Source organism: Centrocercus urophasianus, unplaced genomic scaffold, assembly GCF_019232065.1.
Source record: "Centrocercus urophasianus isolate 14NV4802_14NV808 unplaced genomic scaffold, USGS_Curo_1.0 seq_10, whole genome shotgun sequence".
Classification (NCBI taxonomy): Eukaryota; Metazoa; Chordata; class Aves; order Galliformes; family Phasianidae; genus Centrocercus; species Centrocercus urophasianus.
In genome coordinates this window covers 3,712,122-3,728,034 of record NW_024884142.1, presented here as the reverse complement: position 1 = coordinate 3,728,034, position 15,913 = coordinate 3,712,122, and positions in this window count along the sequence as shown.

Genomic DNA, 15,913 nt, shown 5'->3' with positions numbered 1-15,913 from the left:
AGATATTTTGGAAAATTCCCTAATGATAAGAATAATGAAGCCCTGGAATACATTTTCTAGGGAAGCTGTAGGATCTCTGGAGAATTTTCAGAGCAGGTTAGGTAAGCATCTGGCAGGAATGACATAAGATTAGTTGATTCAGCCTTCAGGCACAGGACAGGATGGCCCCTCGAGGTCTGCCTCATATAGCTTTTTTTTATTTTCTGTGAATCTCCATTTCACAAACCTGCAATTGAAGGCATCCAAAGTACCATGTCTCAGATAACATTTCTCTTTATGCAACACCTGGACTTGGGTCTTTGGGTTAGCCATAACCTCGTCATTTTAATTTTGACGGCCTCTTCTAATTGCATCGCTAGTAGAAGGGACAATTTGACTAAGAAAAGATGTAAGCGATGAAGAAAAATGGCAGGTTGTAAAGAACTGCTATAACACAATAATTTCATCAGGGACAACAGGTTGTTGCACAAGTCAAATGTTTTCAAAGTAAAAGAAAAACGCGTCTTACTAAAAGTATGAATAAATAAGAACTGACATAATGTACCAAGAAAAATGATGATCTATTCCACCTTGAAGACGGTGAATCAAGACTATCTTTTTAGAAACTACTATAATCCAACAAATATTTTTGGATTCAATATAGAAATAGTTAAATTAATATGGCTGTGTTACAGAAAAGACCAGCTTTTTGTCATGTATGTACTTGATTCTTTTATCTTTCTCTCTTGGTATTCTATGTCCATGTTCAAAAGTATTCATATTCCATAATCAAATCATCTCCCCGTTATGCAATTGAATAATATTTTTCTTATCTAAAGATGCTAATTTTTATCAAAGCAGCTCTTCTTTCTGTCTAAGACATTCAAAATGCTCATAAGTAAATTCTGCTAACACTAAGAACTGTTCAAAATCCTTTGAACTTTGTAGATTCTAAAACAGGGAGAACATACCATTTTCTGTTCTTTTTTATAACTGCCTATTACAATCATTAGCTGACACTGCAGAACAATAGCCCTTTTTAACACATAAAAAGAGACTTACAGCTTTCAAAATTATTAATATGAAATATATCAACGAATTCAAAATATTTTTCTGATGATTCTGAAAAATGAAAAAAAGTCAAACCAAAGAAAATTTAACAGCTTTGATTCCACAAAGCACATTTTTCTAAAAATATTGTTAAATGTTTCTATCCCAGTTGATCTTTAATTTTTTTAATTAACTGTGTAACTGGAAGTCTTTCACTCCATCTTACGGCTGCTTCTTTTGTAAAATCTCCAACTAAATATCTTCCTTTTCAGAAAGTGAGTCACAGCACTCATCACAATAGGCTGGTACAAAGCAGCACAGAACAAAGACACAAGGATATCTCCCTATCTCTGGCTCATTTAAACAAATTATGTTTTATTGGACCAAACAAACCAGATTAACAATCCAGAGTAATCATCATAGCAGATCATGTTGACAATATTTGTGTCTTTCACAACTGTTGGCAGTGATAGATCCATATTCATCTCCAGAGCACTCGAGAACATTTTCCTGACTTTGGAGTCAGAAGCCACCATTCTGGAGCTGTCCTGAAAACATTTCTATTTGATAATGGTACCTACAGACAAGTCTTTTAAAATTCTGTCAAGGGGATTATAGCAGACTAAATGTTCACTTTGTTGGCACCATGTAGCACTGATCATTTAGTTGGAATAACACTTGGAACAGATTAAAACACTTTATCCCACCCTTTGTACTGTTACCAAAACTGATTTCATTTGTTGTTTCAAAAATTTAAACCCAGTTTATTTCCTCAAATCATTCATTCAGACTTGATTACGTTCATGTGAAAATTAATTTCTTCTTAATTGAATCCTGTACCAGATTGTCCAACATTTGGCTGGAAGGCAAAACCAGGTAAACCAGCCGACAACTCTGGGTCATCTCACTTTCCCTATTTGATTGCTGACACAATATTGCAGTTCTTTCTCTTTTCTGGAGTTTCACGAGATTTTGTGACTTATTAAAAAATGAACATATGTGAAACAGAAATGTCTTCAGCCAATTCTGTCAGGATTCTTAGGTGTAAGCTAGCCAAGACAGACAACAGAAAAATATTTACCCCCAGCAGATCTTGTCTGTTGTCTTTCTTCAGCACTGATGAACCTGGAAGGTGGTAAAGTATGTCACAGTGCATATTTCCAAATGGAGATGAGAAATCCATATTCATAGAATCATAGAATGGCCTGGGTTGAAAAGGACCACAATGATCATCTGTTTCAACCCCCTGCTCTGTGCAGGGTCACCAACCAGCAGACCAGGCTGCCCAGAGCCACATCCAGCCTGGCCTTGAATGCCTCCAGGGATGGGGCATCCACAGCCTCCTTGGGCAACCTGTTCCAGCGTGTCACCATCCTCTGTGTAAAAAACTTCCTCCTATTGCCTCTGTTTTTTTTTACTTCGCAATTGTCAGTTTTGTTGGGCTCCTCTATACTAAGCCTAACTTTTCCCTAAGGTTTCTTCTGTTCCTAAAATCCTGAGCCCTACTCCATCACCATGAGCTTCTCCATATTAGGATCAAACTCTCTTATCAATTAAACTGATTTCTTCGTTTCTACTTTACACAGGTTGTTTTCACCTTTTCTATTTTTTTCCTCTGTATGTCATACATCTAGGGGAGATGACTGTAGCCTTGTTTCTCCACTGGATTAGAATTTATTTTAGCAAATTACAACCTTTGAATGTGGAATCAAGACTTACTAGCCAAGCAATAAGCTCTTGTTGAGGAACTCCCTGTTTTCATTCATATTTTTCCAACCCCATTTTTCTCCAGGGCAAATTTATTCATCACTTCTCCCTAGCTTCCACAAATAAGCCAGTTGTTGGGACTGTTCTCTTTTAATAAATTAAGTATAAGTTACATATTACTTGCAATCAGATCATGATCATCAGACCCGTAGCCACTCAAGGCTGCTGTGCAGCATTAATTCATCTATATCTATCAGAACAACATCCAGCATAAAATTACTCATTGTCAAACCCAGTATGTTTTGTGTTAGAAAACCATCATCTGTCATCCATCATTTTTAGGAGCTTTACTACCCTCTGCATGAAGTGAATCTTCCATCATTGTATCCTGCACTCAAGTCCCTCATGACAATTATTCTTTCTATATATTAAAGACAGGTGTTGGTTTGGCTGGATTCAGCAGGTTGCAACTGACTTATATTAGTGCACGGTCCTGGCCTTTGTTAATTAGTTTGTACAGTCACAGGCATTCAAGACTGCACATTTCAGATTTCCCTTTAGCCTCACAGATTTTAGAACTTCAACTCACCACATTCAAACTTCTAGCTTTTTGCAACTTTGGGGCATATTTTTCACATGGCTTTACAGAAAGATTTAATCAGAGAGAAAGGAGGATGGTTCTTTCTTGAATTAATGAAAAGCACACATGGAAATTAGCTTAGGTAGTAGTTGGACTTGATCTTTATTGTCTTTTCCAACCTGAGCAAGTCTGTGATTCTATGATTCTATGAGTTTACACCTCTAAATGAGCTACTTTTAGCACAGTTTAATTCATAGCCTTTGAGACTTTAAGGAACTATATGGCTTTTCTCTCCAACCTGATGAATAACACAGGGTACTGAATCCCACTGCCTGCCTCCCTTTTGACCAGATTTGTTCCTGGTTATTTTAAAGGGTCTGATGATCTTAGTAAGTTGATAATGATTGCTTTGTACCAACTTTATCTCTACTGTGGCATGAAAGAACAGACTGGAGATCAAGTTTGGAAAAGTCGGCATCCTTTCTTCACATTTATGGCAGCCAAAAGTATACCTGGTTATGTGCTCTGTTTTACCCCTTCTCACAAGTTTAAAGATGTCTTTTATATATATATGATTCCAGGTGTGATTCCTAAATTCTGCCTACATTATGCTGAGGATTTTGTCCTCTGATACTGTGATGCTTGAACAAGAAAGAAGTTCCTTATTAATGAGTAATACCACCAAATCAAATGTAATTTCTGACAACAGTTTCCTATACAATCTCTTTAATGTTCTTAACTGGAATTACTATAATTCACGTGAATATTATTTTAACCATAATATAATTGTACAGCAGGAGCCTTAGATCCCTACATTCAAAATAACTTTTTTGAAATGCCATGGATTTGTACATTGGAACAGCATACATTTTTGACAGCCTCTTAATTAAAAAAGCCTGCAAGGCTACAACATTTCACAAGCGGAAGAGCAATTTTCATAATTATAATTGCACAGAAGCATGCACATGAACTTGGCAATCCCCATCTACACAGCTATAGATCAGACTAAACTTAAATTGTTAATGCTCCTTTGCATTGAACCAAGCCAAAGGGAGCTGTGAGATCCGATTTTGCTACTAAAGCTGCTTATCTGAGATAACACTCATTAAACTACTAACTTTTGCATCAACTACAAGTTTCACATAGGGCAAGAATAGACATAAATAATACCCAGAAACATAACGTTTTACAAGTATTTTTCCTCTTTGAAATGGTTATGCCTACACTGCACACGATGTGTCCAGATGCTTTAAGCCCAAATTAGTACCACCAATGAAGCAGCAAGAAGATACTACGCTTTTTCCAATCATGAGCGACAGGGTTAAACCAACCACTGAGAGCTGGAGCAACATTAAGGTGCTCATGCCACGAACCTATGTCCCACTCACGCTGGCCAAGAACAAGGAAAGGAATGATGTGGAGACCACTTCAGAGCTCTATGTCTGAAAGCACCAACTATGTTGATGTGATGGGCCCAGATACACTGGCTTGAGAGCCAGACTGCACTACAGGTTCAGGACAAAGCATCCAGAGCACCCCAGGGAGTCTGGCTGTGCTCATCCTGCTATGGGACTGAGTCCAAACCCTAATGCTATCCACACTTGTACTGTGGGTAGAAGCCTAACGCCTTGCTCACTCCTCCCTGATAGAAAAGGTCAAGTCAAAACCTGAACATTTTCAAAAGCTATAGATCTTTGCAAAGCTGCAAAGCTTTGGTGTAAATTAAGAAGTTTAAACTGTTTCTTCTGTATAATGTCATGAGGCAGAAATCTTTGGTAGTGATAGATTTCACATTTGAGCTCAACCACTTCCATATTATTCAACATTTATATGGCATTGATGCAATGTGAAAACCCCTAGTGCACAGAGGTTACAAGATACGAAGGTATGAGGCTATCACAGTGTGTCAGATATTCTGCTCACCCTGAAAAATGACGTTTTCATTTCCCTTCTCACCCATGCAAGGAGTCTCTCTTGTCTCTCTTAGCTGTTAAATTTTCAGTGAAGCAAAAAATAAAAGAAAGTGAAATTTCCAGAAAAAAAAAAAAAAAGTACCAGAGCTCTCATTTGTACCCTGCAAGCACAGCAAATCAAGGTGATGGAGCACTGCCAAATGACATTTTTTTTTCCTTTTCACAGTTAAAATGCAATTTCAGCACTGATCTTGGAAGGGAAAAGGCTACAAATGAACCAAACTGCTGCCAAAACTCAGATGTGAAAGCAAAATATCTTAAGCAACAATACATTGACTGAACTACTGCAGAAGAAGTCGCAGCCAGATTCTGAAGTGTAATATTCCTAGATGCTCCTTGACCCATCTCCATGACCCACCCTATCCACTCCTTTGCACTGTCCATTTCTGCAGCAGGCAGCACAGCTTAGAAGCAGCTAATTCAAAAAATAAATAAGTAAATAAAATTTAAAAAACTACGTAAGACATCACTTTGTATTGTGGGTAAGCATTAGGGGGTTTTATTAGAATACCGGTGTTAGAATACATCCTACACTAATGAACAAAAGCTAGCATTTTAATGCCTTACATGATTTTCAATACCTTGTCTGATTTTCAATCCATTAAGAAATCGGAGAACACTGCTAAAATAACATTGTTAAAATTGTGCTGTAGTCTTTATAAAGCAGATTGTCAAGGGGTTGGGGTTGGGTTTTTTTTGGACTTGAAGCAATCAAATCTGTAAAGAAAAGATGCTCAGCAACACCTCACAGATCTTTAAGGAATACCCTGCACACTTAGTCAATATCCAAGTATCCCCAAACCCTCAGGCATGCAGCTCTGCTCAGTGGGGTCAGCACTCCATGGCTAGCAAGAAATCATCCTGTTGGTTGACATGCAGCTCTGAAAAGAAGATGCTCACCTATCACAAGCACACAACAGTATCATGGGATCCACACAGCTGAATGCAGGTGGTACTCCTTAACCTATCCAAATCTTCCCTGCACTTCACTGGGGTGTTTTGGATGATGCGTGGGTCAAGATTTTGTTCCAGGTCTGTAAAACTCTTGCGAATCTTCCAAAATTAGCTCTGTTCCTGAAATGCAGTGCCGGCATCCTAATCTCATGCGTAACCTAATTCAGTGATTTCTATTTGAGATGATTTAACTAAATTCAGGGCAACTGTAATTTATGTTTGTAACAGCAGGTTCATAGAGACTGCAGAAATGACCCTTCCAAAATCAGATAATACAATTCTGAAATCTGTTTCTAGGAAATTAATGTCTTATTGCATGCAAAAGACATTTTAGAAGTACATGAAGACAGAACTCATTGCAGTGCACTGTTGGCTGACCTTCATATGCTTCTTCTATTCAGTGCCCCAAAAGGCATTATATGCATGTAATTTCCAATATGGGAACAATTTGAGATGTAATTAGGCAAATCTCAGAAGGTTCCGCCACTGATTTGTTCATTCTTTCAATATTATTCTATAGGACACACCAAAAACATTACATTAGGTTCAAGCAGGGGGCAATTAAGAAAACTTTAATCCTGTTACAAGGGTATGTAAACATATCATCACTTCATAATGGTGTTATTATACCTTACATATTGGGCAGATGGGTCATCTTGGCGTTCTGGCATTCAGTATCGCAAGTGCTGTCTCCAAACATAATTTGCCATGTTAACAGACACATTTCCCATTATCAGACCAATAGGAATTCTAGTAACAAAATAGCTATCTGCAAAAAGGAATAGTGACAATGTTAAGAGATTGGACACATTTACCTAAAATAAGCCTCTAATTGAGATGAAAAAGCCAGCAGACTAACACTCCCTTGAGAGCAGATGTTTTCACCAGATCATTTTAAAATTCCTTCTTTTTATGGCAAGGGGAAAGTGTCATCTGCTTTGTTTAATATGCAGTATCTTTTTCATTTTCTCTTCATGTTTGCAATTTGTATTTTATTTATTACTTATCTACATATGTATATAGGAATAAAAATATGTCCATGTGTTTACACCTGTGCATGCATACATGTATGTGCATAGGCTGCTTTGATAGTAATGTCTCCTATTTATTTCCCTGGAAACTACAACAGACAGAAAGAACACAATAACATTATATGATAGAGCACATTCTCAGCTACAAAACACTCTTTTTCAGCACAGTCACCTCCATTAAATGTTTTTTCACCAGCAGTGAATGAAAGCCCCCATGCCACGCTCATAGAAATCCTCACCAGCAGAGGTGACCACTGTCACTGTCAGCACAGATGAAATGCACCACCCACTGCCTCACTGTGTTCACAGCCACTGTTTGGACTCCATAAACACTCAGCAAGAATGAATTCCAATGGATGCCATTTTTTCCACAAGGAGGAATTCAGTGACATACCTTTGCTTCATCCACACATCCGTGTCAGATGCCATTCTGTCAGACCGCCCCACTGTTGCCATCTGTCACACAGCAACAACATGTAACAGCATATGGGTGGGAAGGTGCAACCTCTACTGCCATACCACCAACATCCACCTGCAAAGTCATGGGCCAACGTAATAAAATAGGAGGCATCACCCTCAGAGCAGCCCTTGTATGTATACATGTATGTGTAAAGTCGTGAGACATACAGGGTACATTGTTATATGTACTACTTAAGGGCTAGATGAAGACTAGTTGAAAGTCAAATCTTAGATATAATGGTTAACACTGCTGAATTCAACTTAAAGACATTGTGAAGCCTTAAAATATTTTCTTGATGCCTGTTATTTTAGAAGGTTTTCTCCATACACTTTATCAGAAATACAATTTCTTCTGCAACTGTCATTTAAGAAAATGACTCTAAAGCAATTTTCATAATCAGGAATAAATAACTAACTAATTGCATAAATATTATGCTCTTTTTGTCAGGTAATCAATTATTATAATACCATAAACTATACAGAGACTCTTTCACCTTTACTTGAATTCCAAGGTGATTAATCTCTGAAGGTTACTATTTTAACAACAGAATAATATTATATATCATTTTAGCTAAAAAGATGTGGACTTAAAACTGTGGAGAAAACAAATAAAGAAAATTTCTTTCACAATTTTGTTTGAGCCAAGTTAAGCACAACTGCTCAAAAATACAATGAAATCAACAACATTAGTAGCAGTTAGACTCCACATTTATTTTCTGCTTGATTTAACTTTAGCACCAGCTTATATTCACTGTTGTGCTTACGGTCTTCATTTTGCAAGAACAGCACAAACCAAAAATTCATCTGAGTTTGTGTCTGATAGATATCTGAGGAAGACCAGAATATCAGGGTAATGAATTTTGATGTCCTTCACATTTCTTCCCTGCTGCCAGTAATCAGAGGCATAAGAACTTCCCAAGCCAGAGGTTATTTCTTCATGTTATTAGCTTTTGAATACCTTTTTTCCATGAATTCATCTAATTGCTTTTTGAAATTCACATAAACTTTCAGGATTATAAATTCCACAGTTGAACTAGTTGTTTAGTTTGAAATTTCCACCCCATCACCTTCTCAGGAGCCTCCTCACGTTTGCTTCAAGATGAACAGTGAATAATCATTCCCTCTTCACTACGATTGTTCCACTTTAACTCCTAGCATGACATCCACCCTCCTCAATCATGTAGCACGCTGAATTAGCAAAATGTGTGACAAGAAGACCTGAATGCAGACAAGTCTTAAAAATAGCATTTGTTGATGGCTTGGGTTGGAAGGGACCTTACAGATCATTAACCTCCAACCCCCTCGCACATGCAGGGCCCATTCAAACTGGCACTGACTGCCTCCAGGGATGGGGCACACACAGCTTGTCTGGTCAGCCAGTACCTCACCATCCAACAATCTTTTCTTTTAAAAAAGTATTTGCATTTCTCTTGGAAGCAATACATGTCTTTCAGGGTTTGTGATGGAAAAGTTATGCCACTCTTCTGACGATGCAACAACTTCCGAGCAAACTGATAGCAAAGACTATCAACAGCATTACTGTGTGCTTATAACTTAAAAGTATATGAGGCAGAACTAGGTTCACTGATGCAGCACATGTCTGTATGTGACAACTATAAGAAATACTCCTTTAGAAACACAACAGGTAGTTCAGACTTGCAGGTAAAACCTCCTCTGTTGTGGGTGTCCTTTAGGCATAAACCAACCAGCAGTTTAAACCATTCTCCTCCTCCGCAGAGTGAATCACATCACATAGCTGGTATCTAGGCACTGCTAGTTAGAATGAGTCTGTTTTTCCAGCTGAATCTGTCAAAGTCAACACGGTGGTAGCATTCGGGGAACAGAGCCAGAACCAAATGGTGAGAACAAAAGAAAATGTTCTCCCTACCAACCAAAACAATACACAAACAAGCAAACAAAAACCTGTTACTCATTAGGCTGATGCGTGATTCCCAGCATTTAAAAAAAAAAAGGGAAAAACTTACTTCAGTTTTCATTGCTGAACTCTGACATGTGCTGTCATCTCTGATTACACTTCGTAGGTGTTTGACAGAGCCTTATTTCTTTCTGAAAAAAAAAAATAATAATAATAAAGAAAAACCTAACTCTGCAGGCTGCTTGAATGGGCTTTGTGGGATTTCCATTCTTCCTTTTTTGCCAACTTAAGTGTATTTAAGACAAAAGTCTTCTGTTGCAAGGGTAAACACTTGACTGATTGGAACAGCTGCAGTATGGAAGTAGTTAAACTTCACTCTTACTCAGATCTGAGGCAGAACATAACTCCAAATTACCAGTTTTCCAAAAAATGGAAGCAGAAAGGTAAACCCTTATTCCCTGAACCACTCAGGTGTGGGGCCTCATGGGTGTCATGGAAAAGATGTGCTCTGGACTCCCGTCAGCAACTCACAGTTGCTTCCTTTGGGGTCTGCTTTGAGTTAGGTGGTGTGAGCAGAGGATGCAGATGTGTGAGTTGAACTCCACGTTTGAAGACATTTGCTGGAGGTCTCTCATGACCTCCACAGCCCAACCTGCACGTCAGACATGGCCCCACTCATTCTGCAGCTCCAAGTGCCAAAGTGCTATTCCTTCACAACTACAATTTACAATACTCATCTCTCTCCTCTCTGCTGCCTCAACAAACTCAGTGAAACTCAGTGTGTCTGCCACAAGCACACATGAGATCCATCACATACATGGGATAGATGTCGCCTATCCCACTCAAAAAAGATGAAAATTAGAGATTTGTTTCAGTTGAATCAGGAAGGAATGTTGTTGGGAAGGACAAGGTCTGACAACACAGATCAGGGCCAACACAGGGACTGCTGTCCAGGTTGAGGAGATGGAAAGGGGAAAGCGAGAGCTTAGAGGCCTTCCACCATGCAGGAAAAGAAACAAAACAAAACAAAACAAAAACAGAGAGAGAGAGAGAAAGAGAGAGGAGAGAGAGAGAGAAAAATCTAGACTTTATGTTTCTATTTAATTTTAATGCGAAAGCTCAAAGTGACCTAGACATGCATAGACCTACCAAAGCCTGATAGAGATGCCACAGCCCAAAGCCAGGGTCATTGTCAGCTGCCAACACTCAGCTGTTGTCACATCAGAGGTATTTCTACCACTATCCCATTTAACGACCAGATTTTCAATAACTGAATAGACCTAATAATCATGTCAGTTGCATCACAGTATTTCTATACTGTTAATGTAGTTAGAATAACACAGTGGTCAAGATTCACACTAAGATGGAGTAATATAACAGTGACCTACTGGTTAGAGCACTTTGATATGTATAAATGTACTTCTACTGGTAGTTAAAGGCAGCTGCAAAAGCAGTTTTCTCAGGCCACAGCTCTGATGCCATTTTTGATATTTTTTTTTCTCCAAATAAATGAATATAACATTGCATGTTACACAGCTTGTGCAGATAAGGTATATACTAGAATCAGATCTCAATTAGAATTACACAAAGTGTTAGATTAACAAGTGTAGAGGACCTAATGAAGGTGTAATACTAAAATGCTATCCATTTCATCTTAAAACAGTTAATATTTACCCGGACTGCATCATCAAACATAAAGAGTTGTTCATAAGAATGTACAAGGCCCAGTTCAGCAGGGTGGCCCTCCAATTCGATATTAGATCAATTCCATTTAAATAAATGGGGTTACAGGTAGAAGACAGTGCATACACAGAAAAGATCAGGAGTTAATACATATTGTGTTAATACCTTAAAGTCATGTACAGAAAAGTAGTTACCACATTGCAGGTAGTGATACTGACCTGAGATTTCAATAGATCACAGAATCACAGAATTGTAGGAGTTGGAAGGGACCTCCAGAGATCATCAAATCCAACCCCCCTGCCAAAGCTGGCTCCCTACAATGGATTTTCTAGATATAGTTTATCAAGCATACAGATTTTTATACATTGATTTTCTGCTGATTTTTAATTCTCCACGTCTTTCTTAATTTTCCACGCACACAGAAAAATTTAATCATCTAATATGCTGTATCCATCTTCCTTTGGATCCCTCAGAAAGAAATTTCTCTGCTTTGCTCTCTACATAGAAAAAACAACTTCTGAAGAATTGATCCTATAAAAAATGTTATCAGTGCATGATCTGGTCTTATTTCACCTGCTGCTTGCATCACAGTAGAAGAAAAAAGAGTCTCACTGCTGCAGGAGGCTCTCAGACGTGATGGTACATCCCCACCAATAAACTAGGCAGTTCCAGGCCCTGTTCTTTGGCCCTGGAAGCAGAATCGTGTTGTCGTAACATAGCCACATTTATTTATTAAACTCTTCTGGCCTCTTAAGCAGGGAGGCTGCATCCAAACCATGTTTTCGATGGTGTCTGGCCCAATGTAACTCCTGAACCAGGCCCAGAAATAGTACGGGAGGCTTTCAGTAAGCCTAGGCCAAAGCCATGCCAAGGACTGCTCTAACAACTTCAGGATAGAAACAACGTAGTTCAAGGCCAAGGAAAGACCTTTGGCACTGCTAATTTATTAGTATAGACGCAGCAAAGGGAGGTGGCTAATTGCCCAAGAAGGATAGGCAATTTAAGGCCATGCACTGCAGCCAATACTAAAAAAAGTAGCCTTCTGAGCACAGCACAAGCTCTCCTTGGAGCACTGTACTGGGAACTCTGAGATTTTTCTGCCCTCGGTGTGCTGCACCCCGAATCTCCCCTCAGGTGTGCTGCTATGTGCTCTCTTAAGGAGGTCAGACTGCACCACAACCTTGCTACTGTCCCAGTTTATCTCTTATTTGAACTGTCACTGCCCCCAGTTTCCTTCACAATGCCCCCCACCCCATGTCATTACCTGCAGTATTCTTCCAACACCTCCGAATCGAAATTCAGGCTATCAGAAACCCAGTGCTATACAAAGACTAACAAGGCTGAGCGTATTCGTAGTATGTAGGCATGTGTCCCACCGAAGCCAAGGAGAACTACAGGAAAACAACCAAAGAAAGAATGCACTCCAGCAAGATTTGGATCTGCAGCTTACTCTATTATGGCAACATCATGAGATTATGTTACTAACAGTGCCTGAAATATCTGCTGCTGAAAGATAGATTCATATTAACAGCATGTGCCGTTTGTTGGGAGCATTGTGATAAAAACAACTATCATATTGCTAGAAGTTTGATGCTTTATAAAGGCTATGTGTCATGCAGCGGTCTTATATCATCAGTGGGAGAGACTGAAATGATACTTCTTGGCTTCAGAGAGGACAGTCTAGTGCTTAAACTGGAAATCTTACAAAGGCACAGCATTTCACAATGTAGTATCTACTTTTTTTTTTTTTTCCAGTCTGCTGTTTCCACCTCCTGGTGCCACCTGTCCTTTATCAGCTCTTCAAGGCCACCCTTGAAGAGGTCAGGATGTGTGAACCCATTGCTGCTGTCATGTAAAGCTGTCATAAGTCTTGCCAGGTGTGATGTTATCCCGTATAGCCAAAGACTTGTGCTCACATGACAATCAGCTTGACACCTACAACTGAGCTCACACCTAGGGTCCTTCAATGTTCAGTATTTCATTTGGGAGTGACTACCTGTGGAGATCAACAGGCATGACTCTCCAACCCAATGAGTAAGGCATTCATGTGAAAAAAAGGAGTTCTGGGTCTTACTCACAAACTTCAGCACAAACCACTGCAAAAGCTCACTGGAGAGCATCATATGCTGTCTGCTTTCTCTCTCCCTCTTGAATCTGTTCCTGATGAATCTGGCATCTTTTTCTGCCTCTCAGAGCAGGCTCAAAATGATTCCCCTTTTCCAAGAAGTCTGGTCGATGGGACATTTTCAAGGAATGGAGACAAAGAGCCCAGTGTGATGGAGGCAAGCATGACACCTTGGTCACTTGCTATCCAATTGACTGTTCTTGTTGATCATAAATGAGCAGCTGGCAGCACCATCTTTACTGCGTATTTTTTCATTGAATTGGTATGGATCTGCATGTTTGCTTATGGTCAGGCTTTTCAACGTGCCTATGAGATTAAGCCTGTCCTCTTTGCCTGAGAATCATGGCTGGACCTAAGAGAGGAGGTTCCCTGGGCTACTCCAGCATCCCTAGCTTGAGAAATATAGGTGCCAAGTTACTTAATTTCTAATAGTCAGGGTGGATATGTATCCACAAACATTAGAAATGCATCTATTTTGTGAGTGGTTTTGAGACCTATTCTCAAATTACTTTCCGGAAAGACACACCTTAGAAGTCCAAGCTTTTTAATAGTTTTGGCCAAATTTATATAAACAGAGCAATATTTCAGACTTAACTTTTTTTAAAGTAACGTTTCAGACAAATCTAATGGTGGCTAACTGCAATATTTCCACCCATGAAAGCAAAATTTTTCTCTTTTCTACTTATCATATCATATTCACATTTATTTTGATATTAATAAATGATAATTCTGGCCTCATCAATAAATGATCTTGCTTGCTCCCAGGATAATTAAGTAGTGTTGATTTTTTTTCATAGCATTTTAACTACTCTCTCTATAAGAACAGGGAACATCTAAAGTTTAACTCACTCTAACAACTTTTGTGGGATTTGGGTCAAGAACCAACAACCCTTACAGCAGTCTGATCAGGGAGACAAGCTACTAAGATAAGTGCTTTCAAATTACAAGTGTCCTCCCAAGGGCTGAAAAGAAATGCAGCAGTTACATTCAGACCAACCAGAAAACTACTGTTGGAAAGCAGCATGATGGGGCGCTTGTCCAGAATAAGCCAGAATTGCCTAATCCCTAAAACCCTATGCATTTTTTATTCTATTTGTCAGGTCAGACATTTCTTCATTCTCCTGTTTGGACACATCTCATAACCTCAGTTCTGATTGTTGTTCTTTGCCACACCACAGCTTGGTGCCATACATGATTTCACGGATCTTTTCCAGTAATTAACATAATACCAAAGGGCAAGGAGGGGTTGTGGCTGAAAATTAATGCTATAGCAAAGGCCCATTAATCACAGCTTTCTACAAGCCAAATTAACTACAGAAGGTTGTGCTGATAACATGACAAAAATTAACTACAGAAAGCTGCTAAAAATATGTAAATACAACCTAAGCCTTTGGAACTTTTGCCTTATGAAGATTTAAAAAGAGCAAAACAGTTATTTTGGTTATAGAAAACAAGTCTTTTTTTTTTTCTGTGCGATATTAGAAACAGAAGATCAGCACAAAGAAAACTGAATCTAATTTCTTAGTGGATCTTATTTGCTGTTCATTGATTTCTAACCAGGATCTAATCTGTGAAGGACAATAAAAAAGTTTCTGATGTAATCCTGTTGACTGCAGATGAAGAGCAGTCAATAATGAACAATTACGGGCTGCTAGACACATGTGTCTAGAAGAGCAAAAAAGAAACAACCAAACCTTTTCCAATACAATTAACCGCAACACTTTTCATTGGAAAAAATCTACAACAACCTTGAAATCCAACAATAGACTTATACCTTCTGAATAATGGAAAAAATCACCTTGGGGGGGCTATATGCTAAACAAACAAACTGACAAAAAACAACAACAACGAAAACTAAATATTTTTTACTGCAATCTGGAAGTACATAGAGAGACTTGAACTTCGCATCATTTCAACTTTTCCCATGAAGGTGGAAAAAATGCAAACACCATATAAAATTTGCTTATAGAATGGACATAAAGATAGCATGCTTATCTCTGAGAAGAAACCATGTGAGAAACAAAGGATCTTTTGTTCAAAATTTCATGTTTAGAAGAATTTATATAGTAAGTAATTAAAGTAAATTATTTCATCAAGGGAAAGGTATAAACTGATTCTCCCAGGAGGACAATTAGCAGTTCCACAGACTTTACATAGGAATCATCTGCCAGAGCTCAAATGTCTAAAAGCTAGATGTCTAAGCTTGAACTAATCCCTAGGTTCCCTTTAGGGTCAAAGAAAGAAGCAGCCACCTCTAAGAAGCAATTTATCTTGTCTTTCAATGTACACTTAGAGCAAAAAGAGGTGTATACTGGAGATGCCTATTTCACTAGTTGAGAGTTGAAATATTCACATACTTCAATTTTACACATTCAGCTTCAAGCCTGTGCACCTGGGCTCAATGCACAGACTCTGAGTGTGTGAACATTAATGCTTAGATGAGAATCTATCAGCCAGAAGACAACTGCACCTCCTCTACGAAGACAGGCTGTGGGA